Source organism: Phyllobates terribilis, unplaced genomic scaffold (genome assembly GCF_046119375.1).
Source record: "Phyllobates terribilis strain yellow unplaced genomic scaffold, ASM4611937v1 Scaffold_4__5_contigs__length_816908805, whole genome shotgun sequence".
NCBI lineage: Eukaryota > Metazoa > Chordata > Amphibia > Anura > Dendrobatidae > Phyllobates > Phyllobates terribilis.
In genome coordinates, this window is record NW_027362764.1 from 446,507,568 (window position 1) to 446,533,865 (window position 26,298).

Sequence of the window (26,298 nt, forward strand, 5' to 3'; positions counted from 1 at the left end):
TTCCTTTGAGAAAATTACGTGTCCAAACTACAGGTGGTGTAGCTTGCTTAACAGCCGGGATAATCCGCTGACTAGCAGACACTGCTACTAGGCACAAAGTATTTCCTGGGCTAGATGCAGTTAAAAATTTGTAATTAGATACTCTCGCTGTATGCTGAGAAAGCATTCCATAGAGTCTCCTGGCACGTCATATATGATTCTCTTAAAAAGATTGGGGTAGGGGTCTAGGGGACCATTTTATAGCCAAAATCACGGCCTTGTATCGCAATACGTCACCTAGGCTGAAGATAAATGGAACTGTAGCACCCTGAGGGCTCGGTTGCTACAGAGGTATTGCACCTCACCCAGAGGTGTGATATCTCACTCTCAGGTAAGGATGTAGTGTGGATCAGGACCCGACACCTGCATGCATTACACCACATTGCCGTGGGGCAGGGCGGCCAATATGCCCCTGAGATGGGCATGACAGTCCCTGTCCCTGGCTGGAGTGGGGGGAGGGAACACTGAGGAAGGGGAACCCTGTAGTGCAGGAGCAGGGAGGAAGCAGTTCCTGGGGGCATTGAGAAGGGAGTATAAAAGGTGGGCACCATCTTAGTTCAGTGCAGAGAAGTCTGAGCAGAAGTGGCAGGGAGCAGGGGCTCTGCATGAGCTCTGCTCCGGAGGCGGGCCTAGTAACAGAGGCCCAGGCCTGGAAGAGGGAGAAGGAAGGAAGAGGAGCGGAGAAGGCTCCAGGAACGAGGAACGAAGGGATCCCAGGGGTGCGGACGGGCGAGTCGCCACCGCACGCCCGAATCCACCTGCGTGGAGGGGTCAGGCCAAAGGGGTAGACCGGTCCCCGAAACTAGTGGAGGCAGGAAATGACCCTCAGCTAGAAACAGGAGGCTGTGACATTTTATGTGGCGCAGCCCCTCGCTACACCCGCTAGGCAGGCACCACATAGGGTCAGGGAAACTGGCGCCAAGTTTACCAAGAGGAGGCCCGAGGCAGCCGGACAGAAGGGTTGATAAGAAAGGCCAGACAAAGGACACACAAAGGGGGTCCTGTGAAGCGCTCCAAAGTTATCTGGGAGTTGTCTGAGCCCCTCACCTGGTGAGCACAGTACGACGTGGGCAGCCGTTACCTGCAGACTTGGTCTGGATAATAAGAACTGTGAGTAAAGGCCCTGGACTGCATCACTGACTCCGTGTCGTTACTGCTGCTGTCCTGCACCATCACCCCCATCCTCCGCATACACTGCCCTGAGGCTATACTCCTCCCGTGGGAAGTTATGCTACGCTCTGCTGCACCCACAACACCAGCCTCAGCGGTCTGCCCTGGAGCGGCTGTTCACTCTGACCGCAATCCACGGGTGGCGTAGTCGGACATTTAAGCATCAAAACCACATAAATAGTTCCGCCACTGGTTTGACCGCCCTGAGCCACGGAACCGGGTCGCCGCCACGGAGACTACAACCACCAGCATCCACCAAAAAGGGTCCGGCTCCGGGTGTCCCAAGGCCCAGGGGGCGTGTCAGAACATTTTCTTCACCTTTCACAATCACCAATGGGACAAGGCAGGGATGTTCTCTGTCCCCTCTCTTATACATCCTAGTGACGGAGCACCTGCTCTCATCAATTCGCCATAACCCCAATATTAGGTGGATTGAGGTGGGAGGCACCGAGTACAAGTGCTCTCTATTTGCTGATGATGTCCTAGTATATATCACTCAATCACATATATCCGTCCATGCTGTTATGGCTGAAATAGATCACTTTGTTACATGGTCAAATTTTAAAATCAATGCAGCGAAGTCTGAGGCCCTCGATGTCTGCCTCCCCAAATCCATATAGGATTCCATCAAGTCCAACTTTCCCTTTGCCTGGCCCTGACAGGATATCAAATACTTAGGAATTCCTATTCATAGAGACCTCTCCCATCTATGTTATCTTAATTTTGGGCCCTTTATTGAACAACTCCATACAGACCACGGTTGGCAAGTTAGAACTGTAAGATTCACTACGTGAACCACTGGTGTTTTGTGGAAAAGCACATGTACACTGTGTTCCAAATTATTATGCAAAAAGTGTTTAGGAGTGATAAGGGAAGAATTTGTTTGTTTGTCAGTTAAACTCATTGATGGTGATGTGTGTCAGGGCTCTTTATATCAGTGTAAACAATTGCAGACACCTGTGCTAATTAGTTTGGCAGGTGTGTCCAATGAAAGGCAAGACTACTTAAGAAGGCTGTCTCACATTATTAAGCAGCCTACATTTTCTGCCAAAATGGGAAAGAAAAAGGATGTGTCGGCTGCTGAGAAGCAACAAATTGTGGAGTGTTTAGGTCAAGGCATGACTACAATCAACATTGTGCGATGATCAGGATGAAGTGTCTTGGCAATCAAGAAGTATGTAGCTGATTCACAGTACACACGTGTGCGTGCTGATAAGGGCAAATTGAGGACTCTTTCCTACAGGCAATTACGTCAGGTTGAAAGAGCAGCGGCAAAAAAGCCTTGTCATAGCAGCAGACAAGTTTTTGAAGCTGCTGGTGCCTCCAACGTCCCCCTAACAACAAGATGCAGGGTCCTTCAGAGGTTTGCAGCTGTGCATACGCCATCCTGTCGACCTCCTCTATCCACTTCACACAAGCAGAAATGGCTCCAGTGGGCCAAACATTACATGAAGACTGATTTCAAAACTGTTTTGGTCACGGATGAGTGCCGTGCAGCGCTCGATGGTCCAGATGGATGGAGTGGAGGATGGCTGGTTGATGGACACCCCACGCAAACACAGCTACAGCGCCAACAAGGAGGAGGTGGAGTAATGTTTTGGGCTGGAATCATGTGGAGAGAGATTGTCGGCCCCTTTAGGATCCCTGAAGGTGCTAAAGATGAACTCCATAATGTATGTGGATTTTCTCAAACAGCACTTCCTGCCATGGTTCAAGAAGAAGAACCGTGTATTTCACAGCAAGATCATTTTTTTGCATGATAATGCACCATCTCATGCTGCACATAAAACATCTGCATCTCTGGCTGATATAGGCATAAAAGGGGACAAACTTATGGTGTGACCCCCATGCTCCCCTGACCTCTACCCCATTCAGAACCTTTGGAGCATCATTAAAAGGAGTGTCTATGATGGCGGGAGGCAGTTCACATCTAAGCAACAGCTCTGGGAGGGTATTCTGTCCTCATGCAAAACAATTGAAGCAGAAACCATCCAAAACCTGACAAATTCAATGGACGAGAGAGTTCAGAAGCTCCTTTCGAACAAGGGGTCCTATTTGAAAATGTAACATCACCTAGAATAAAGTTTTGAGTTGAAAACAGTTTGATTTCAGTTTCTAACAACCTGCTAATGCTTATAATTTCAAAAATGACCATTTTTTTGGTCTTTATTAAAATGAAAAGGTTGATCGAAAAGTTTGGGGGATCTAAGAGTGTGGCAACCCAGTAGTCATGATTACTTCGAATTCTGACAATATGAGGGTCATGCTGCAGGTAGTGCAGCAAGAAGGCACTTATGTGTCTTGCGCATCTCGGAGCCCAAAAATTATTTTCCGGGCTAGATGCAGCTAAAAATTATTATTAATTTTAAATCTGGTGAAGCTTTAGTATAGATGGCCTAATAGGATCAGTGCTGCACACTGCTACAAATCCCAAATTATTTTCCAGTCAAGATACAGATAAACATGATTAGTAATTTTCAATCTGGTGGAGCTTATTATAGATGGCCTAATAGAATCAGTGCTGCACACTGCTACAAAGCCCAAATTATTTTCCAGCCAAGATACAGATAAACATGATTATTAATTTGAAAGCTTAAAACGGTTGGTAGGGTGATTTTAACCAATCATCAAGCTTTTACTCTCCCCAGGATGACACAGGGGTAGAAAAGTTGTTTCGGATCCATGATTTGTTCATCTTTATGAACGTGAGTCTGTCTACATTATCAGTGGAGAGCCGCGTGCGCTTATCTGTCAGCACACCACCAGCAGTGCTGAACACACGTTCAGACAGAACGCTGGCTGCGGGGCATGACAAGATCTCCAAGGCGTAAGTGGCTAGCTCCGGCCATTTATCCAGATTGGAAGCCCAAAAAGAGCAAGGGTCCAGTGACACAGTCATGGCTTCAATATTTACTTGGAGATACTCCTGTACCATCGTCTCTAGGCGTTGACTATGTGTCAGACTTCTTGTCTCCTGTGGCCTTGCAAAGGATGGGCTAAAAAAGTGGTGAAATGATTCCGCAATATTGATGTTACCAGCAGATACTGTGGTTCTGTTACGGTTTGAGTGCTGAACACTTGTCGGTCCCACGGTTGGCAAGTTGGAACTGTGAGATTCACTACGTGCACCACTGGTATTTTGTGGAAAAGCACATGTAAGATTCTGCAACAGTCTCTGCTTATACTCCTGCATGCGTGCATCCCTTTCTATGGCAGGAATAATTTCTGCAAATTTACTTTTGTACCGGGGATCTAACAGTGTGGCAACCCAGTAGTCAGGATTATTTCTAATTCTCACAATTCGAGGGTCATGTTGCAGGTAGTGCAGCAAGAAGGCACTCATGTGTGTTGCGCATCCAGGAGCACCAAATCCCTGTTGTGTTGGTGGCGAGGTAACAATCATGCTTCCTTCCTCTGTCCTGTCCCCCCAACCTCGCACAACAGAAATGTGATCAAGGTCTCCCTCATCTGATGAGTCTTCCATCAGTTCGTCCTCCACTTCTTCCTGGGCTCCTGCACCTTCCTCACTAGTTTGGCTGCTACCATGCGCCCTGGTAAAACCATCTCCCCCACCCTCACATGCCTGCCGCCTTGGTGCTGCCGACCGTCTGGACCTTGCAGATGTTAGCCCTTCCTCATACAACTCCTCCTCCTCTACTTCCTCCACCTCCTCTTGTGCCACCACCTGTCTCCGAATTCTGTTTAACATGTGCTCCAGCATGTAAATCACCGGAATAGTCATGCTGATAATGGCATCGTCAGTACTAAACATCTTCGTCGCCATTTCAAAACTGTGCAGAAGGGTGCATAGGTCCCTGATCTGAGACCACTCCTCCAGCGTGATTTGCCCCACCTCTGGATCTCGTTGGCCCAGGCTATACGTCAGAACGTATTGCACCAGGGCTTGTCGGTGCTGCCACAGTCGCTGCAACATGTGCAGAGTTGAATTCCACCGGGTAGGCACATCGCATTTTAGCCGGTGAAGTGGCAGGCTCAACGACTTCTGTAGAGATGTAAGTCGCTGAGCTGTGGGATGCGAACGGCGGAAGTGAGCACACAGCGACCGTGCCCTCTGCAGAAGGCCATCTAGTCTGGGATAGTGGGCTAAAAATTGCTGGACAACCAGGTTCAACACGTGAGCCATACAAGGCACGTGTGTGACATTGCCCCGGCGAAGGGCCGCACCCAGGTTTGCAGCATTGTCGCACACGGCCTTCCCTGGTTTCAGGTCCAGTGACGACAACCATTCATGAAATTGGTTCTCCAGAGCTGACCACAACTCCTCAGCTGTGTGACTCACATTTCCCAGACATTTCAATGTAAAAACCGCCTGATGACGTTGAGCCCTACTGCCAGCATAGTAAGGAGGTGTGCAGGATCCCTTCTGCGCAGTTATAAAGCTTGTGGCATGACCAGACAGGCTTTGGGTGCAGGTGGAAGACCGTGAGGAGGTTGAGGAGGCAGAAGCAGTGGAGGAACTTTGACATAAAGAGGATTGACGCACAACTCGTGGGGACGGCAAGACTTGGACAGCAGCCCCTTGTCCTGCTGTCACCATAGTTACACAGTGCCCAGTCAGCGACATGTAACGCCCCTGTCCATGCCTACTCGTCCAAGTGTCTGTGGTGAAATGCACCCTGTCACACACAGAGTTTCTCAAAGAAGCGGTGATGTTGTGTGCGACATGCTGGTGGAGCGCAGGCACACCTTTCTTTGAGAAGTAGTGCCGACTGGGCATCTGGTACTGGGGCATTGCGACGGACATAAGGTCTCGAAAATCCTCTGTGTCCACCAGGCAGAAAGGCAGCATTTCTGTAGCCAAGAGCTTGCAGATGGTGAAATTCAACCTCTTAGCTTTCTCATGGCTAGGAGGAAATGGTCTTTTACTTGTCCACATCTGAGGGACCGAGGGCTGGCTATTGTGCTTAGACGGGGTTGATAAGGGTGTCCCCGGCAAACTGCCGGTCTGTGAGGAAGATGCAGGCGGACATGTTAGGTTGCCTTGATCCAAAGGTGGTGCTATCGATGTCGGACAGCGCTCAACACCAGCTGGTGTTACCACCTCCAAAGAAAATGATGACCTGCCAATCACGCTGGCTGTTGCGGGTAAAGAGGTGGCAGGTCTGCGCCCCAAAACAGGTGTGACTGCTGTCCCCCCAGTCACAGAGGATGAAGAGGCCGTGGATGCACAAGATATGGCAGACGGTGGTTGGCCTGGCCGGCTATTCCGCATTGTAGCACAATGAGCTTCCCACTGCAACTTATGCTTCATGTCCATGTGCCGGTTCATGCATGAAGTACTCAAACTATGTATTTTTTGGCCTCTACTTAGCTTTTGCTGACAAATGTTACAGATAACACGAGTTGGGTCATCTTTATCGATCTGAAAAAATGCCCAGGCTATGTAAGGCTTAGCACCCATGCGACCTGAAGAGCCACCACGACTTGTGGTGAGAGGCAGAGTTGTGTTTGAGGATGCAGTTGTTGACGTGCTTCCAGTACTACGTCTCTGTCCAGGAAGGCGCAACCTGACCTCGTCGTCACTAGCATCTTCCTCCACCTCCTCTGCTGACCTCATCTCTTGGCTGACTGTGGGTTGACAGTAAGTGGGATCTATAACCTCATCATCATCACCCTGTGCTTTATCACACCCGTCGCCCTCAGAGCCAACCTGTTCCTGCCCTGACAAAAAACTAAAGTTGTCGCTCCAATCAGGTATTTGAGTCTCATCATCGTCTTCCTCATTGTCTCCACCAACAGGAGTTACAGTTTGGGAATGAGGGTCTACATTATGGTCAGAACCTTCTGCGTCTGGTCCTGGATCCGACTCATAAAGATTCTGGGCATCAGTGCAGATCATTTCCTCGTCTGGATTCACAGAAGCGCTGGAGTCGACCTCTGATTCCCAGGCTATAGTATGAGTAAACAGCTCTGCAGACTCAACCATCTGTTCTACCTCATACTCAGATGGGCAGCTGGAGATTTGGGAGCTGTGAGGAAGCAAGTGCGATTGGGGTGACACCTTTGAGGACTGGAGTATTTGTGACGTTGAAGTTGATGTGGAGGAGAGCCCACTTAAAGGAGCACTTGATATCCGTTGAAGCACCTGCTGTTTTTGTGCCTCATCTGGAATTTGTAGCGATTGGCGTGGCCGTAAGAAAGGGATCTTATCACATTGTCCGCTAAAAGAAGTAGACATTTTAGTTTGGCTGGAAGATGGTCTTTCTTCTGCAGATGTTACTGTTGCTTTAACACCTACCCCACGGACACAACCTTTTTTCCCCTTCCCAACACGCCTATTCCCCTTTCCACCAGCAGCAGGCCTTTTTCCACTCATTTTTGTGGTTAACTAATTCACAACTCTGGAGTTGTTTGCACAAAAAAACAATGGATGGGAACCGAGCAGAGCTGAGTGGCCAAACTGTGGTATTAGGCCAAACTATTGGCTGGGTTAGATGCAGAAAAAAATTATATTCAATTTGCAACCTGATGGAGGTCAGTATAGATGGACTAATAGAACAAGTCCCACACAGAGCTAGAAGCCCAAATATTTTTTCAGAGGTAGATGCAGAAAAATTTTTTATTCAGTTTGCAACCTGATGGAGGTCTGTATAGATGGATTAATAGAACAAGTCCCACACGCAGCTACAAGCCCAATATTTTTTCAGAGGTAGATGCAGAAAAAAAATATATTCAGTTTGCAACCTGATGGAGGTCAGTATAGATGGAATAATAGAGAAAGTCCCACACACTGCTAGAAGGCCAAATATTTTTTCAGAGCTAGATGCAGACAAAAAATTATTTTGAATTTGCAACCTGATGGAGGTCAGTATAGGTGGACTAATAGAACAAGTCCCACACACTGCTAGAAGGCCAAATATTTTTTCAGAGCTAGATGCACAAAAAATTTTTATTCAGTTTGCAACCTGATGGAGGTCTGTATAGATGGATTAATAGAACAAGTCCCACACTGCTAGAAGGTTAAATATTTTTTCAGAGCTAGATGCAGATAAAAATTATTTTTAATTTGCAACCTGATGGAGGTCAGTATAGATGGACTAATAGAGAAAGTCCCACACACTGCTAGAATGCCAAATATTTTTTCAGAGCTAGATGCAGATAAAAATTATATTCAATTTGCAACCTGATGGAGGTCAGTATAGATGGACTAATAGAACAAGTCCCACACACAGCTAGAAGCCCAAATATTTTTTCAGAGGTACTGTACTTGCAGATAAAAATTATTTTTAATTTGCAACCTGATGGAGGTCAGTGTAGATGGACTAATACAACAAGTCCCACACACAGCTAGAAGCCCAATATTTTTTCAGAGGTAGATGCAGAAAAAAATATATTCAGCTTGCAACCTGATGGAGGTCAGTATAGATGGAGTAATAGAACAAGTCCCACACACAGCTAAAAGCCCAAATATTTTTTCAGAGGTAGATGCAGATAAAAATTATTTTTAATTTGCAACCTGATGGAGGTCAGTATAGATGGACTAATAGAGAAAGTCCCACACACTGCTAGAAGGCCAAATATTTTTTCACAGCTAGATGCAGAAAAAAATTATATTCAGTTTGCAACCTGATGGAGGTCAGTATAGATGGACTAATAGAGAAAGTCCCACACACTGCTAGAAGGCCACATATTTTTTCAGAGGTAGATGCAGAAAAAAATATATTCAGTTTGCAACCTGATGGAGGTCTGTATAGATGGATTAATAGAACAAGTCCCACACACTGCTAGAAGCCCAATATTTTTTCAGAGGTAGATGCAGAAAAAAAATATATTCAGTTTGCAACCTGATGGAGGTCAGTATAGATGGACTAATACAACAAGTCCCACACACAGCTAGAAGCCCAATATTTTTTCAGAGGTAGATGCAGAAAAAAATATATTCAGTTTGCAACCTGATGGAGGTCTGTATAGATGGATTAATAGAACAAGTCCCACACACAGCTAGAAGCCCAATATTTTTTCAGAGGTAGATGCAGAAAAAAATATATTCAGTTTGCAACCTGATGGAGGTCAGTATAGATGGACTAATACAACAAGTCCCACACACAGCTAGAAGCCCAATATTTTTTCAGAGGTAGATGCAGAAAAAAATATATTCAGTTTGCAACCTGATGGAGGTCTGTATAGATGGATTAATAGAACAAGTCCCACACACAGCTAGAAGCCCAATATTTTTTCAGAGGTAGATGCAGAAAAAAATATATTCAGTTTGCAACCTGATGGAGGTCAGTATAGATGGACTAATACAACAAGTCCCACACACAGCTAGAAGCCCAATATTTTTTCAGAGCTAGATGCAGAAAAAAATTATATTCAATTTGCAACCTGATGGAGGTCAGTATAGATGGACTAATAGAATGATGCTATGCCCAAAAGATTTTACTTCACTAGGTGCAGTAAAAAAATTGGTATTCTATACACAGGTGGTATATCTTGCAACACAGATAGGCTACTCCACTGACTGACACACTCTGCAATAGGCCAAAAAGGATTAGCTTTGCTAGATTCAGCCAAATGCTGTGTAAAAAACTTGCACAGCACTGGCACAGACCTGCCTGGCAAAAACTGATAGGAACTGATGTAACCTAGTCCTGAAAAGGACTCCAATTACAATTAGTCTTTACTCCCACAATCTATCTATTTAAGAGCACAGACCTGCCTGATAAAAGTCGTAGGAAATGCTGTAACCTAGTCCTTAAAAGGACTGCAATCACAACTATTCCCTACTCCCAAGCTATCTGTAGATTTGTGCGAAAATTGGCTTGAAATTAACAAGGTATAGCACATACAGCAACAGCGGTGCCGTCTAACAAGCAGCTGCAGCAGTGAGAAAATGGTGGCGACGGGGAAAATTGCTTGGTCTTATAGGGCAAGGACATGTGACATACACTGCCAATGACACATGCCCTTGCTTGTGTGAAAAAAAGCACTTCGCTCCGTGTGTGCGCTGCTGATAGGCTGACAGTTTGCACCTCCCCACTGTAAATGCGGGAAAGAGAAAAAAAAAATGGAGATCTTCATTGTTCCTGCAGAGATCCATCCCCTGCCCCTCCCCCCACCCCGCTGTACACTCAAACTGCGTATTAACATTAATTTTCATCATTACTGAGAAAAAATCCAGTTATGATTTTGGTGCACGAACAGTTATCGAACATAACCTAGAACAGCCGAATTTTTCTCAAATTGTTCGTGTTCGCCGAACGGCTCGAACACCGCCCAAAACAGCTCGAATTTGAGATTGGCGAACAGTTCGAGTAGAACAACGCTCATCTCTACCCGACACCTGCATGCATTACACCACATTGCCGTGGGGCAGGGCGACCAATATGCCCCTGAGATGGGAACGACAGTCCCTGTCCCTGGCTGGAGTGGTGGGAGGGAACACTGAGGAAGGGGAACCCAGTAGTGCAGGAGCAGGGAGGAAGCAGTTCCTGGGTGCGTTGAGAAGGGAGTATAAAAGGTGGGCACCATCTTAGTTCAGTGCAGAGAGGTCTGAGCAGAAGTGACAGGGAGCCGGGGCTCTGCATGAGCTCTGCTCCGGAGGCAGGCCTAGTAACAGAGGCCTAGGCCTGGAAGAGGAAGAAGCAAGGAAGAGGAGCGGAGAAGGCTCCAGGAACGAGGAACGAAGGGATCCCAGGGGTGCGGACGGGTGAGTCACCACCGCACGCCCGAATCCACCTGCGTGGAGGGGTCAGGCCAAAGGGGGAGACCAGTCCCCAAAGCTAGTGGAGGCGGGAAATGACCCTCAGCTAGAAACCGGAGGCTGTGACATTTTATGTGGCGCAGCCCCTCACTACACCCTCTAGGAAGGCACCACATAAGGTCAGGGAAACTGGCGCCAAGTTTACCAAGAGGAGGCCCGAGGCAGCCGGACAAAAGGGTTGGTAAGAAAGGCCAGACAAAGGACACACAAAGGGGGTCCTATGAAGCGCTCCAAAGTTATCTGGGAGTTGTCTGAGCCCCTCACCTGGTGAGCACAGTACGACGAGGGCAGCCATTACCTGCAGACGTGGTCTGGATAATAAGAACTGTGAGTAAAGGCCCTGAACTTCATCACTGACTCCGTGTCGTTACTGCTGCTGCCCTGCACCATCACCCCCATCCTCTGCATACACTGCCCTGAGGCTATACTCCTCCCGTGGGGAGTTATGCTACGCTCTGCTGCACCCACAACACCAGCCTCAGCGGTCTGCCCTGCAGCGGCGGTTCACTCTGACTGCAATCCACGGCTGGCGTAGTCGGACATTTAAACATCAAAACCACATAAATAGTTCCGCCACTGGTTTGACCGCCCTGAGCCACGGAACCGTGTCGCCGCCACGGAGACTACAACCACCAGCATCCACCAAAATGAGTCCCTCTCCGGGTGTCCCAAGGCCAAGGGGGCGCGCCAGAACATTTCCATCACCTTTCATAATCACCAATGGGACAAGGCAGGGATGTCCTCTGTCCCCTCTCTTATACATCTTAGTGACGGAGCACCTGCTCTCATCAATTCGCCATAGCCCCAATATTACATGGATTGAGGTGGGAGGCACCGAGTACAAGTGCTCTCTATTTGCTCATGATGTCCTAGTATATATCACTCAATCACATATATCCATCCCTGCTGTTATGGCTGAAATAGATCACTTTGTTACATGGTCAAGTTTTAAAATCAATGCAGCGAAGTCTGAGGCCCTCGATGTCTCCCTCCCCAAATCCATACAGGATTCCATCCAGTCCAACTTTCCCTTTGCCTGGTCCTCACAGGGTATCAAATACTTAGGAATTCCTATTCATAGAGACCTCTCCCATCTATGTTATCTTAATTTTGGGCCCTTTATTGAACAACTCCATACAGACCACGGTTGGCAACTTAGAACTGTAAGATTCACAACGTGAACCACTGGTGTTTTGTGGAAAAGCACACGTACACTGTGTTCCAAATTATTATGCAAAAAGTGTTTAGGAGTGATAAGGTAAGAATTTTTTTGTTTTGTCAGTTAAACTCATTGATGATGATGTGTGTCAGGGCTCTTTATATCACTGCAAGCAATTGTAGACACCTGTGCTAATTAGTTTGGCAGGTGTGTCCAATGAAAGGCAAGACTACTTAAGAAGGCTGTCCCACATTATTAAGCAGCCTACATTTTCTACCAAAATGGGAAAGAAAAAGGATGTGTCGGCTGCTGAGAAGCAACAAATTGTGAAGTGTTTAGGTCAAGGCATGACTACAATCAACATTGTGCGATGATCAGGATGAAGTGTCGTGGCAATCAAGAAGTATGTAGCTGATTCACAGTACACACGTGTGCGTGCTGATAAGGGCAAATTGAGGACTCTTTCCTACAGGCAATTACGTCGGGTTAAAAGAGCAGCGGCAAAAAAGCCTTGTCATAGCAGCAGACAAGTTTTTGAAGCTTCTGTTGCCTCCAACATCCCCCGAACAACAAGATGCAGGGTCCTTCAGAGGTTTGCAGCTGTGCGTACGCCATCCTGTCGACCTCCTCTATCCACTTCACACAAGCAGAAACGGCTCCAGTGGGCCAAACATTATATGAAGACTGATTTCAAAACTGTTTTGTTCACGGATGAGTGCCGTGCAGCGCTCGATGGTCCAGATGGATGGAGTGGAGGATGGCTGGTTGATGGACACCCCACGCAAACACGGCTACAGCACAAACAAGGAGGAGGTGGAGTAATGTTTTGGGCTGGAATCAAGGGGAGAGAGATTGTCGGCCCCTTTAGGATCCCTGAAGGGGTAAAGATGAACTCCATAATGTATGTGGAGTTTCTCAAACAGCACTTCCTGCCATGGTTCAAGAAGAAGAACCGTGTATTCCACAGCAAGATCATTTTTATGCATGATAATGCACCGTCTCATGCTGCACATAACACATCTGCATCTCTGGCTGATATGGGCATAAAAGGGGACAAACTTATGGTGTGACCCCCATGCTCCCCTGACCTCTACCCCATTCAGAACCTCTGGAGCATCATCAAAAGGAGTGTCTATGATGGCGGGAGGCAGTTCACATCTAAGCAATAGCTATGGGAGGGTATTCTGTCCTCATGCAAAACAATTGAAGCAGAAACCATCCAAAACCTGAAAAATTCAATGGACGAGAGAGTTCATAAGCTCCTTTCAAACAAGGGGTCCTATGTGTAAATGTAACATCACCTAGAATAAAGTTTTGAGTTGAAAACTGTTTGATTTCAGTTTCCAATAACCTGCTAATGCTTATAATTTCAAAAATGACCATTTTTTTGGTGTTTATTAAAATGAAAATGTTGATCGAAGAGTGTGGGGGATCTAAGAGTGTGGCAACCCTGTAGTCAGGATTACTTCGAATTCTGACAATCTGAGGGTCATGTTGCAGGTAGTGCAGCAAGAAGGCACTTATGTGTCTTGCGCATCTCGGAGCCCCAAAATTATTTTCCGGGCTAGATGCAGCTAAAAATTATTATTAATTTTAAATCTGGTGGAGCTTAGTATAGATGGCCTAATAGAATCAGTACTGCACACTGCTACAAAGCCCAAATTATTTTCCAGCCAAGATACAGATAAACATGATTAGTAATTTTAAATCTGGTGGAGCTTAGTATAGATGGCCTAATAGAATCAGTACTGCACACTGCTACAAAGCCCAAATAATTTTCCAGCCAAGATACAGATAAACATGATTAGTAATTTGAAAGCTTAAAATGGTTGGTGAGGTGATTTTAACCAATCATCAAGCTTTTACTCTCCCCAGGATGACTCAGGGGTAGAAAAGTCATTTCAGATCCATGATTTGTTCATCTTTACAAACGTGAGTCTGTCTACATTATCAGTGGAGAGCCGCGTGCGCTTATCTGTCAGCACACCACCAGCAGCGCTGAACACACGTTCAGACAGAACGCTTGCTGCGGGTTATGACAAGATCTCCAAGGCGTAAGTGGCTAGCTCCGGCCATTTATCCAGATTGGAAGCCCAAAAAGAGCAAGGGTCCAGTGACACAGTCATGGCTTCAATGTTTACTTGGAGATACTCCTGTACCATTGTCTCTAGGTGTTGACTATGTGTCAGACTTCTTGTCTCCTGTGGCCTTGCAAAGGATGGGCTAAAAAAGTGGTGACATAATGCCGCAAAATTGATGTTACCAGCAGATACTGTGTTTCTGTTACGGTTTGAGTGCTGAACACTCGATGGTCCCACGGTTGGCAAGTTGGAACTGTGAGATTCAGTACGTGCACCACTGTTGCTTTGTGGAAAAGCACATGTAAGATTCTGCAACAGTCTCTGCTGATACTCCTGCATGCGTGCATCCCTTTCTATGGCAGGAATAATTTCTGCAAATTTATTTTTGTACCGGGGATCTAACAGTGTGGCAACCCAGTAGTCAGGATTATTTCTAATTCTCACAATTCGAGGGTCATGATGCAGGTAGTGCAGCAAGAAGGCACTCATGTGTGTTGCGCATCCAGGAGCACCAAGTCCCTGTTGTGTTGGTGGCGAGGTAAAAATCATGCTTCCTTCCTCTGTCCTCTCCCCCCAACCTCGCACAACAGAAATGTGATCAAGGTCTCCCTCATCTGATGAGTCTTCCATCAGTTCGTCCTCCACTTCTTCCTGGGCTCCTGCACCTTCCTCACTAGTTTGGCTGCTACCATGCGCCCTGGTAAAACCATCTCCCCCACCCTCACATGCCTGCCGCCTTGGTGCTGCCGACCGTCTGGACCTTGCAGATGTTAGCCCTTCCGCATACAACTCCTCCTCCTCTACTTCCTCCACCTCCTCTTGTGCCACCACCTGACTGCGAATTCTGTTTAACATGTGCTCCAGCATGTAAATCACCGGAATAGTCATGCTGATATTGGCATCGTCAGCACTAAACATCTTCGTCGCCATTTCAAAACTGTGCAGAAGGGTGCATAGGTCCCTGATCTGAGACCACTCCTCCAGCGTGATTTGCCCCACCTCTGGATCTCGTTGGCCCAGGCTATACGTCAGAACGTATTGCACCAGGGCTTGTCAGTGCTGCCACAGTCGCTGCAACATGAAGTGGCAGGCCCAACGACTTCTGTAGAGATGCAAGTCACTGAGCTGCGGGATGCAAACGGTGGAAGTGAGCACACAGCGACCGTGCCCTCTGCAGAAGGCCATCTAGTCCGGGATAGTGGGCTAAAAATTGCTGGACAACCAGGTTCAACACGTGAGCCATACAAGGCACGTGTGTGACATTGCCCCGGCGAAGGGCCACACCCAGGTTTGCAGCATTGTCGCACACGGCCTTCCCTGGTTTCAGGTCCAGTGGAGACAACCATTCATGAAATTGGTTCTCCAGAGCTGACCACAACTCCTCAGCTGTGTGACTCACATTTCCCAGACATTTCAAAGTAAAAACTGCCTGATGACGTTGAGCCCTACTGCCAACATAGTAAGGAGGTGTGCAGGATCCCTTCTGTGCAGTTAGAAAGCTTGTGGCATGACCAGACAGGCTTTGGGTGCAGGTGGAGGACCGAGAGGAGGTTGAGGAGGCAGAAGCAGTGGAGGAACTTTGAGATAAAGAGGATTGACGCACAACTCGTGGGGACGGCAAGACTTGGACAGCAGCCTCTCGTCCTGCTGTCACCATAGTTACCCAGTGCCCAGTCAGCGACATGTAACGCCCCTGTCCATGCCTTCTCGTCCAAGTGTCTGTGGTGAAATGCACCCTGTCACACACAGAGTTTCTCAATGAAGCAGTGATGTTGTGTGCGACATGCTGGTGGAACGCAGGCACACCTTTCTTTGAGAAGTAGTGCCGACTCGGCATCTGGTACTGGGGCACTGCGATGGACAGAAGGTTTTGAAAATCCTCTGTGTCCACCAGGCGGAAAGGCAGCATTTCTGTAGCCAAGAGCTTGCAGATGGTGAAATTCAACCTCTTAGCTTTTTTATGGCTCGGAGGAAATGGTCTTTTACTTGTCCACATATGAGGGACCGAGGGCTGGCTATTGTGCTTAGACGGGGTTGATAAGGGTGTCCCCGGCAAACTGCCGGTCTGTGAGGAAGATGCAGGCGGACATGTTAAGTTGCCTTGATCCAAAGGTGGTGCTATCGATGTCGGACAGCGCTCAACACCAGCTGGTGTTACCACCTCCAAAGAAATTGATGACCTGCCAAGCACGCTGGCTGTTGCGGGTAAAGAGGTGGCAGGTCTGCGTCCTAAAACAGGTGTGACTGCTGTCCCCCCAGTCACAGAGGATGAAGAGGCCGCGGATGCACAAGATATGGCAGACGGCGGTTGGCCCGGCCGGCGAGGCCGCATTGTAGCACACTGAGCTTCCCACTGCAACTTATGCTTCATGTCCATGTGCCGGTTCATGCATGAAGTACTCAAACTATGTATTTTTTGGCCTCTACTTAGCTTTTGCTGACAAATGCTACAGATAACACGAGTTGGGTCATCTTTATCGATCTGAAAAAATGCCCAGGCTATGCAAGGCTTAGCACCCATGCGACCTGAAGAGCCACCACGACTTGTGGTGAGAGGCAGAGTTGTGTTTGAGGATGCAGTTGTTGACGTGCTTCCAGTACTACGTCTCTGTCCAGGAAGGCGCAACCTGACCTCGTCGTCACTAGCATTCTCCTCCATCTCCTCTGCTGACCTCATCTCTTGGCTGACTGTGGATTGACAGTAAGTGGGATCTCCAACCTCATCATCATGACCCTGTGCGTTATCACACCCGTCGTCCTCAGAGCCAACCTGTTCCTGCCCTGACAAAAACCTAAAGTTGTCGCTCCAATCAGGTATTTGAGTCTCATCATTGTCTTCCTCATTGTCTCCACCAACAGGAATTACAGTTTGGGAATGAGGGTCTACATTATGGTCAGAAACTTCAGCTTCTGGTCCTGGATCCAACTCATAAAGATTCTGGGCATCAGTGCAGATCATTTCCTCATCTGGATTCACAGAAGCGCTGGAGCCCACCTCTGATTCCCAGGCTATAGTATGAGTAAACAGCTCTGCAGACTCAACCATCTGTTCTACCTCATACTCAGACGGGCAGCTGGAGATTTGGGAGCTGTGAGGAAGCAAGTGCGATTGGGGGGACACCTTTGAGGACTGGAGTATTTGTGATGTTGAAGTTGATGTGGAGGAGAGCCCACTTAAAGGAGCACTTGATATCTGTTGAAGCACCTGCTGTTTTTGTGCCTCATCTGGAATTTGTAGCGATTGGCGTGGCCGTAAGAAAGGGATCTTATCACATTGTCCGCTAAAAGTAGTAGACATTTTAGTTTGGCTGGAAGATGGTCTTTCTTCTGCAGATGTTACTGTTGCCTTAACACCTACCCCACGGACACAACCTTTTTTCCCCTTCCCAACACGCCTATTCCCCTTTCCACCAGCAGCAGGCCTTTTTCCACTTAGTTTGTTGGTTAACTAATTCACAACTCAGGAGTTGTTTGCACAAAAAAACAATGGATGGGAACCGAGCAGAGCTGAGTGGCCAAACTGTGGTATTAGGCCAAAACTATTGGCTGGGTTAGATGCAGAAAAAAATTATATTCAATTTGCAACCTGATGGAGGTCAGTATAGATGGACTAATAGAACAAGTCCCACACACAGCTAGAAGCCCAAATATTTTTTCAGAGGTAGATGCAGAAAAAAATTATATTCAGTTTGCAACCTGATGGAGGTCAGTATAGATTGACTAATAGAAGAAGTCCCACACACTGCTAGAAGGCCAAATATTTTTTCAGAGCTAGATGTAGAAAAATATTATATTCAATTTGCAACCTGATGGAGGTCAGTATAGGTGGACTAATAGACCAAGTCCCACACACTGCTAGAAGGCCAAAAATTTTTTCAGAGCTAGATGCAGAAAAAAATTATATTCAGTTTGCAACCTGATGGAGGTCAGTATAGATGGACTAATAGAACAAGTCCCACAAACAGCTAGTAGCCCAAATATTTTTTCAGAGGTAGATGCAGAAAAAAATTATATTCAGTTTGCAACCTGATGGAGGTCAGTATAGATGGACTAATAGACCAAGTCCCACACACTGCTAGAAGGCCAAATATTTTTTCAGAGCTAGATGCAGACAAAAAAATATTTTTAATTTGCCACTTGATGGAGGTCAGTATAGCTGGACTCATAGAACAAGTCCCACACACTGCTAGAAGCCCAAATATTTTTTCAGAGGTAGATGCAGAAAAAAATTATATTCAGTTTGCATCCTGATGGAGGTCAGTATAGATGGACTAATAGAACAAGTCCCACACACAGCTTGAAGGACAAATATTTTTTCAGAGCTAGATGCAGAAAAAAAATTATTTTGAATTTGCAACCTGATGGAGGTCAGTATAGATGGACTAGTAGAACAAGTCCCACACACTGCTAGAAGGACAAATATTTTTTCAGAGCTAAATGCAGAAAAAAATTATATTCAATTTGCAACCTGATGGAGTTCAGTATAGATGGACTAATAGAACACGTCCCACACACTGCTAGAAGGACAAATATTTTTTCAAAGCTAGATGCAGATAAAAATTATTTAATTTGCAACCTGATGGAGCTCAGTATAGATGGACTAATAGAACAAGTCCCACATAAAGCTAGAAGGCCAAATATTTTTTCAGAGCTAGATGCAGACAAAAAAATATTTTTAATTTGCAACCTGATGGAGGTCAGTATAGATGGACTAATAGAACAAGTCCCACACACTGCTAGGAGCCCAAATATTTTTTCAGAGCTTGATTCAGACAAAAAATTATTTTGAATTTGCAACCTGATGGAGGTCAGTATAGAAGGACTAGTAGAACAAGTCCCACACACTGCTAGAAGCCCAAATATTTTTTCAGAGGTAGATGCAGAAAAAAATTATATTCAGTTTGCAACCTGATGGAGGTCAGTATAGATGGACTAATAGAACAAGTCCCACACACAGCTAGAAGGCCAAATATTTTTTCAGAGCTAGATGCAGACAAAAAAATTTTTTAATTTGCAACCTGATGGAGGTCAGTATAGATGGACTAATAGAACAAGTCCCACACACTGCTAGAAGGCCAAAAAATTTTTCAGAGCTAGATGCAGATAAAAATTATTTTTAATTTGCAACCTGATGGAGGTCAGTATAGATGGACTAATAGAACAAGTCCCACACACTGCTAGAAGGCCAAATATTTTTTCAGAGCTACATGCAGATAAAAATTATTTTTCATTTGCAACCTGATGGAGGTCAGTATAGATGGACTAATAAAACAAGTCCCACACATTGCTAGAAGCCCAAATATTTTTTCAGAGGTAGATGCAGAAAAAAATTATATTCAGTTTGCAACCTGATGGAGGTCAGTATAGATGGACTAATAGAACAAGTCCCACACACAGCTAGAAGGCCAAATATTTTTTCAGAGCTAGATGCAGACAAAAAATTATTTTGAATTTGCAACCTGATGGAGGTCAGTATAGATGGACTAGTAGAACAAGTCCCACACACTGCTAGAAGGCCAAATATTTTTTCAGAGCTAGATGCAGATAAAAATTATTTTTAATTTGCAACCTGATGGAGGTCAGTATAGATGGACTAATAAAACAAGTCCCACACACTGCTAGAAGCCCAAATATTTTTTCAGAGGTAGAAGCATAAAAAAATTATATTCAGTTTGCAACCTGATGGAGGTCAGTATAGATGGACTAGTAGAACAAGTCCCACACACTGCTAGAAGGACTAATATTTTTTCAGAGCTAGATGCAGAAAAAAAATTATTTTGAATTTGCAATCTGATGGAGGTCAGTATAGATGGACTAGTAGAACAAGTCCCACACACTGCTAGAAGCCCAAATATTTTTTCAGAGCTAGATGCAGATAAAAATTATTTTGAATTTGCATCCTGATGGAGGTCAGTATAGATGGACTAATAGAACAAGTCCCACACACTGCTAGAAGGCCAAATAATTTTTCAGAGCTAGATGCAGACAAAATAATATTTTTAATTTGCAACCTAATGGAGGTCAGTATAGATGGACTAATATACCCAGTCCCACACACTGCTAGAAATCCAAATATTTTTTCAGAGCTTGATGCAGACAAAAAATTATTTTGAATTTGCAACCTGATGGAGGTTGTAACGGGTCTGTGAGGCAGAACCTCTGAGCTACTATACAAGGGGGCGGTCCTTGTAAGGGAGCGGGTGGCGACCAGGGAAGACGGGCAGGCAGTCACAGCAGGTGACCGGGACAGTCTCTGAGTGAACGGGCTGGAGGTCACGGCAAGTGACCGGGGCAGTCTCTGGATGAACGGACAGGAGGTCACGGCAAGTGACCGGGGCAGTCTCTGGATGAACGGGCAGGAGGTCACGGCAAGTGACCGGGGCAGTCTCTGGGTAAAGGGTAGGTACGACCTGTGATGGCTGAGCCTCCAGGTAGGCTAGCAGGCCGATGGTAGATGTGTGCTCCCAGGTGAGCAAGCGAGAGTCTCTGGATAAACGGGTGGTCACAGCATGTGACGGCGGAGCCTCCAGGTAGGCCAACAGACAGGCAGCAGATGAGCGCTCCCAGGTGAGCGGGCAGGAGTCTCTGGAATGGCAGGTGGTCACAGCACGTGACGGCGGAGCCTCCAGGTAGGCCAACAGACAGGCAGCAGATGAGCGCTCCCAGGTGAGCGGGCAGGAGTCTCTGGAATAGCAGGGGGTCACAGGACGTGACGGCGGAGCCTCCAGGTAGGCCAACTGACAGGCAGCAGATGAGCGCTCCCAGGTGAGCGGGCAGGAGTCTCTGGAATGGCAGGTGGTCACAGCACGTGACGGCGGAGCCTCCAGGTAGGCTAGCAGGCAGGTAGCAGATGTGCGCTCCCAGGTGAGCGGGCAAGCTGGTCCATAGACAGACTGACAGGAGTAGGAAGGCAGACCGTCGGACCTCAGGCTAGCAAGCAGGTAGGAGGAATGTCAGGCAGGAAACAGACAGCAAACTGGCAGGATTCTGGCAGGTAACTGACAGGTAACTGGCAACGGGACCTGAGGGCTGAAGCAGAGTATTGAACAGTGCAACAACATTGCTCGGGCACCTCCATTTTGGAGGAGGTGCCTTACATATGGTGAAGTCCTCCGGCCATTGGCCGGGGACTCCTTAGGACGGCGCGCGCGGCCCCTTTAAGAGGGAGGGAGCGCGCGCGCGCCCTAAGCAAAGTGGCCGTGAAGGAGCGCGCGCTGCCAGCAGAGCAGGAGTAGGACGCCGGGCTCGGAACAGAGGGGTGAGGGGAACAGCGTCCCTGCCTAGCAGAGGGCAGGGAAGCCGGCGCTACAGTACCCCCCCCTTTAGGCCCCCCCTTTTTTAGGTCAGAGAGAAATTTAGCTAGGATGAGAGGGGCATGGATGTTCTCCCGGGGCTCCCACGTTCTCTCTTCAGGACCAAACCCCTTCCAATCTACTAGAAAAAAGGTCTTCCCTCTTACCCTTTTGGTGGCCAGAATGTTCTCTACCTCAAATTCGTTTTCAGCGGAAATCGGAGCAGGAGGAGTACCTGTAGACTTGGAAAAAGAGTTAAGTACCACAGGTTTGAGGAGAGATACATGGAAGGAGTTAGGGATCCGCAAGTTGGCCGGGAGTTTCAATTTATAGGCCACCGGGTTGATCTGACTGATGACCTCCAGAGAACCGATGAACCGAGGCCCTAACTTATAGGAAGGAATCTTGAGCCGGACATATTTGGACGAGAGCCAGACCTTATCCCCTGGACGGAATTGAGGAGGATCCAGACGTTTTTTGTCAGCATGTCTTTTCATACGCTCGGATGACAGAAGGAGTGCGGACCGGGTACTCTCCCATATGGAGGAAAATTTGTTAACAAGAGATTCCGCAGCCGGATTGTCCACCGAAGTGGAGACGGGAAATGGGATCCGAGGATGCTGACCGAAGACTACAAAAAACGGGGATTTGGAGGAAGATTCGCTCTCGTGATTGTTGTAAGAAAATTCGGCCCATGGCAGGAGATCCACCCAATCTGAATGGTGGGCATTAACGAAGTGCCGGAGGTAACTGGTCAGGTTCTGATTGATCCGCTCCACTTGACCATTAGACTGTGGGTGGTAAGCGGAGGAGAAGTCCAGGGTGACGTCTAGCAGTTTACAAATGGCTCTCCAGAAGCGTGAGGTGAACTGTACCCCACGATCCGACACTATGTGGAGGGGCAGTCCATGAAGACGGAAGATGTGGCGGATAAAGTCTTTAGCCAGCTCGGGTGCAGACGGGAGGCCTGGCTGGGGAACGAAATGAGCCATCTTGGAAAAGCGGTCAGCAACCACCCAAATGACCGTACAACCGGCAGAGACGGGGAGATCAGTTATAAAGTCCATTGCTATATGCTGCCAGGGGGCAGCAGGTACTGGAAGCGGAAGGAGGCGACCTGCTGCAGATGTCTCGGAACCTTGTTGCGGGCGCAGGACACACAGGCAGAAACAAAGTCTATTACGTCCTTGTGCAGGGTAGGCCACCAGTAGTGCCGGGTAATAAGCTGGAGGGTCTTTTTCTGACCGGCGTGGCCAGCTAGTTTAGACGAGTGACCCCAGTGTAGGATCTTCTCCCGATCAGGTACTGATACGAACGTCTTACCGGGAGGGAGACGATTTAGACTCACGGAAGCCACCTGCATTACTCTGGCGGGATCGATGATGTCCTTCGGTTCTTCCTCGAGATCAGACACCAGAAAGGATCGGGACAAGGCGTCCGCCTTGATGTTTCTGTCAGCCGGGCGAAAATGAAGAATAAAATCAAAGCGAGCAAAAAACAAGGACCACCGAGCTTGGCGCGGGTTAAGTCTCTGGGCATGCTGGAGGTAAGCCAAGTTCTTGTGGTCAGTGTAAATTATTACCGGGTGAAGAGCCCCTTCGAGCAGATAACGCCACTCCTCCAATGCCAGCTTGATGGCCAATAACTCTTGATCTCCTATGGAATAGTTGCGCTCAGAAGAGGAGAAGAGTTTGGAGAAGAAGCCACAAGTTACCATTCTCCCGGAAGATGATTTTTGGGTAAGTACCGCTCCGGCTCCAGAGGAGGAGGCGTCAACCTCCAGGAAGAACTGCTTGTTGCCATCTGGGCGATGCAGCACCGGGGCGGAAGAGAAGGCCTGTTTTAAGGAAAGAAAGGCCTCCTCTGCTTCAGGCGGCCACTCTCAGGGATTAGTGCCCTTACGGGTGAGCGCGGAAATTGGGGCAGTCCGGGAAGAGAAGTGCGGTATGAAGAGGCGGTAGTAGTTGGCGAAGCCCAGGAACTGCTGAATGGCCTTCAACCCCTCCGGTCGGGGCCATTTCTCGATGGCAGACAGTTTCTCTGGATCCATTCGTAGGCCGGTCTGAGAAATAATGTAGCCCAAAAACGGAAGCGAGGTCTGCTCAAAGAGGCACTTCTCATATTTAGCGAAAAGGTGATTCTGCCTGAGCCTGAGCAGGACCTGACGAACGTCCCTCCGGTGAGTCTGGAGATCCGGAGAGAAGACCAAGATGTCGTCAAGGTATACCACTACACAGGAGTAGAGAAGGTCCCGGAAGATGTCATTGACCAACTCTTGAAAGACAGCAGAAGCGTTACAGAGACCAAAGGGCATTACCAGATATTCATAGTGGCCGTCCCGGGTGTTGAATGCAGTCTTCCATTCATCCCCTTGACGGATACGGACCAGGTTGTACGCCCCACGGAGGTCCAGTTTGGTGAAGATTCTAGCCTCCCTCAGACGATCAAATAATTCTGGAATGAGCGGAAGGGGGTACTTATTCTTCACCGTGATCTGGTTAAGGCCTCTATAGTCCATACAGGGACGGAGAGAGCCGTCCTTCTTTTTTACGAAAAAGAAGCCTGCTCCCGCCGGGAAGGTAGATTTCCGGATGAATCCCCTGGCCAAATTCTCCTCAATATATTCGGACATCGACCGGGTCTCAGCAGCAGACAATGGGTAAATACGCCCACGGGGAGGCGTAGTACCGGGTAACAGGTCGATAGGACAGTCGTATGGTCTATGAGGGGGTAATGTCTCTGCCTCCTTTTTATTAAAGACATCAGCAAATGACCAATAGGGAATCGGAAGTCCAGGTAGATTAGTTGGGGTAGGAGAAGTACGGGCGGGATGAACAGGAACCAAACAAGTCTTATGACAGTCCTGTCCCCAGCGAAGGACCTCTCCGGTCTGCCAGTCAAGCACGGGTGCATGTTTCTGGAGCCAAGGTAGACCTAGTAAGAGGGCGTGAGAGAGTCCAGGCAGAACATGAAAAGATATGCTCTCAGAATGCAGCATTCCCACCTGCAGAGTTATGGATTCGGTGATGAGTTGGATGGGACGTGGTAAGAGACCCCCATCCACAGCAGCGACAGATAAAGGTATAGCCAGAGGTTTGGTGGGAATGCGGTATTTTTCTACCAGGGCCTGTGAAATAAGATTCCCGGCCGCTCCAGAGTCAAGTTGGGCTAGTTCGAAATAACGATTCTCCCCGCAGATAATTGAGACTGACAGCAGCAGAGATGGAGAGGATTTATTCTTGTCTAGGTCGACCTCTCTGAGCGAACCTAGACACAGGCGTTTCCCGACCTCTCCGGGCAGGTACGGATCCGGTGCTCCTTACTGCCACAGTAGAAGCAGCTCCCCTCGGCATGGTGTAAGTCCTGACGGGTTTTGACCATCTTGGTCTGGTCAACCTGCATAGGCTCAGGAGAGTGTACCTGGGGAGAAACGGAGGGAGTGACGGGTTTCTGAAAAGTAGGAGCTAGACGTGGAAACCTCCTCTCACGGGTGACTTCTTTGGCACGCTCCTGGAACCATAGGTGAATCCGGGTGGCAAGAGTTATTAGGTCATCGAGAGTGGTAGGAATGTCTCGACCGGCGAGTTCATCTTTAATACGGCCGGACAGACCCTCCCAGAAGACAGATACCAGAGCGTCGTTATCCCAGGCCAGATCCGAGGCAAGGGTACGGAACTGTATGGCATATTGGCCCATGGTGAGACTTCCCTGATGGAGGCGTAGCAGAGATGATGCGGATGAGGTCTTCCGTCCGGGTTCGTCGAAGACTTTCCGGAAAGCCGTGAGAAAGGCAGACAAGTCGGACACCAGGGGGTCTCCTCTCTCCCATAGAGGATTTAGCCAGGCCAGGGCCTCCCCGGTGAGATGGGACATGATTAAGGCAATTTTGGCCCGGTCGGAGTTAAACTGGTGGGACAGGAGTTCAAAGTGCAGGGTGCACTGATTTATAAAGCCCCGAGCCTGAGCGGAGTCGCCTCCGAAGCGAGGAGGTGCAGAAAGCCGGGGTCCGGGGTAGGATACCATAGTATTGGTGGGCAGCGGAGCTGCCGGATTGCGAGTCATGGCACTGGCGGTGGTTGCTGGTGGAGCAGTCAGAGTGTCCAGGCGAGAATTGACATTCCGCAGGTGACCCAGGATGGACTCCTGTTGGGACCTCTCACGGGACAGTTCATGACACAGGTCCGAGAGTGAGGGAGCTTTTGTGCCACCGGGTTCCATGGCCCGAGCAAACTGTAACGGGTCTGGGAGGCGGAACCTCTGAGCTACTATACAAGGGGGCGGTCCTTGTAAGGGAGCGGGTGGCGACCAGGGAAGACGGGCAGGCAGTCACAGCAGGTGACAGGGACAGTCTCTGAGTGAACGGGCTGGAGGTCATGGCAAGTGACCGGGGCAGTCTCTGGATGAACGGGCAGGAGGTCACGGCAAGTGACCGGGGTAGTCTCTGGATGAACGGGCAGGAGGTCACGGCAAGTGACCGGGGCAGTCTCTGGATGAACGGGCAGGAGGTCACGGCAAGTGACCGGGGCAGTCTCTGGGTAAAGGGTAGGTACGACCTGTGATGGCTGAGCCTCCAGGTAGGCTAGCAGGCCGATGGTAGATGTGTGCTCCCAAGGTGAGCAAGCGAGAGTCTCTGGATAAACGGGTGGTCACAGCATGTGACGGCGGAGCCTCCAGGTAGGCCAACAGACAGGCAGCAGATGAGCTCTCCCAGGTGAGCGGGCAGGAGTCTCTGGAATGGCAGGTGGTCACAGCACGTGACGGCGGACCCTCCAGGTAGGCTAGCAGGCAGGTAGCAGATGTGCGCTCCCAGGTGAGCGGGCAAGCTGGTCCATA